Source organism: Solanum tuberosum, unplaced genomic scaffold, assembly GCF_000226075.1.
Source record: "Solanum tuberosum cultivar DM 1-3 516 R44 unplaced genomic scaffold, SolTub_3.0 scf00284, whole genome shotgun sequence".
In the NCBI taxonomy this organism is placed as follows: Eukaryota; Viridiplantae; Streptophyta; class Magnoliopsida; order Solanales; family Solanaceae; genus Solanum; species Solanum tuberosum.
Genome location: NW_006239212.1, coordinates 327,099 through 329,416, shown reverse-complemented (window position 1 = coordinate 329,416; position 2,318 = coordinate 327,099).

Genomic DNA, 2,318 nt, shown 5'->3' with positions numbered 1-2,318 from the left:
AAAACATGTATCTCGAATACATAGTAAACATATACATTTAATTATGTGTATCTAAATTTCATATGTTATATCCAAAAACATGTATCTTGAATACATAATAAGCATATACATTTAATTATGTGTATCTAAATATGAAATGTAGTTGAAAAACATGAATCTATGAACAAATCACGACTGTAGAGTATCTGTCGTATCATTAATATCATTGTATTGTTAAAAATCATGTATACGAAATTTAATATATAGTGGATACATATACATGTTCATATACCCCATTACTAAAAATACAACTCGGATCTTAATTAAGATTACTACTTATTGGATACACATGTTCCAAGGGCTATATCAAAGTAATATTGGTACTACCACATCCATATCACAGTAACCAAAGAAAGTCTTAGAAGAACACCAGCAACAAAAACTCTCTACAATATTCCCTTTGATCCTTTTGCACTGTGGCATAACATAATCAAAACTAAGATCCATTTCTTTCGGAGACAAACAATCAAGACCCACTGTGAATTGAAAGTTTTCTCTGTAGCAGTTACTATGATTGAAACTCGTGATAAATGAACAATACAAAATGATATTTGGGTTCAGGAGAATTTGTGGTGACGATATCTTGAGAAGAAGAGAGTAGATTAACTATTGTTGAAATGAAATTGTAAGGTGAAATTCTTGAATCAGAAAGGAGAAGACATAATCAAGTGATAAACATAGGAGGGGAAAATTAAGAGATAGTGATTGATTTGGAGTGAAAGAGTTATTTAAGCAGATAATTAATCAATAATAGTTTTAAGGGATGTGGGTATCTAATAGTATTTTCAAATAATATATATTAATATATGGTATAAAATACTAAAAGTTGGTAATATATGTAATTGTTTAAAAGTAAAGATAATATTAGTATATATAATAGTGATGTATGTCTAATTATTTAGTTTATCCTATTAAAATGGTGTAGTCGTCAACTTCTTAAATCAGATTCTATGGTTCTAACTCTTATTTTTATTTAATATTTGTCAACTTATTACTTATAAAATTATGTTAACAATTCATATAAGTCTCACTAAAAGGATGTTTTCAATGTTGTGTTGATAAAATCTTACCTAAAATCAATAACTGAAAAACAATATTAAATACTAAAAATATGTATACGAAATTTGTTTGTATTTTAGGCTTCAAATTGAAATTTCGCTTTAGGCCCCTAATTACGTTGAGCCGCCCCTGTTAGAAATATTCATGTCCAAATATTATTTTTGGTAAGACCTTATGGCAACGACCTATTGCGTGTTTCTGTAAACTTCTTGTTAGCAAGAGTCTTAAAAGCTTGATAGATACATTTCGAACACTTAATTAATTCTAAGGGTAGTATGGAAAAAAAATATTCTTAGTTTGTTAAATGGATTAAATATCTATTTTGATGTAGGGACCAAATAAAATGAAACGGATGGATACCATATACAATTAATTGAGAAAACCGAAAAGTATTAAAAATACTCCTAAACTTGGCGTGAATTATTAGTTTCGTCCCTGAACTATTGAAAATTTCTACTTGACTGATTGAACTTAAATACACTTTTGATCTTGCCACATGGGTGAAATACACCGTGAATTCTTGTCAAATTTAGGAGTGTTTTCAACACTTCTCTCGACTTTTTATTAAGAGTCATACGCTCCTACAAGAGTTTGAGACCACTTGTAATGTCATGTAGCTGATTGAGAGCATATTTAAGTTGAGTTAGTCCAATAGAAAAGTATTTTTAAGATTATCAATAATTTGAAGATGAGATTAACCATTCAAATCAAGTTCAAGAATATTTTCTAATACATGTAGTAAATCTGATGAGGAGTTTAAACATAATAATTATAAACCCAATTTGTTGATTGATGACTTGATTGTCATTCCAATTCCATGATATTTTTAATTTGTTTGTGGCAACCAGGATAATAATGGTCCAGTTTTAAAAATTGGCAAAGTTACATTCAACTTTGTCAAAAAAGTTGTGAATTCCCAGTAGTCTTGGATTACGTCTCAGCTACTTAAAAATGAATTTGTGGTTGAGACCTTTGCCTTCCAAAGTCCAACTTGCTGTTTTTCTATTATTTTTTTTTCCTGTTTCGATAAGATATTCTTATAAATTATAAAGGTGATTCAATATTCAATGCTTAAATTCAATATCTCTAATTAAGCAGGAATGACATCATAACTTTTGGTGGTATCCTTTTTTTTGTTTATTCAATTGCACATATCCACGTTAATAAAAATTATTTTAAGGGATTATCATATAAATAGTTAGTCGGATTCATTATTTACT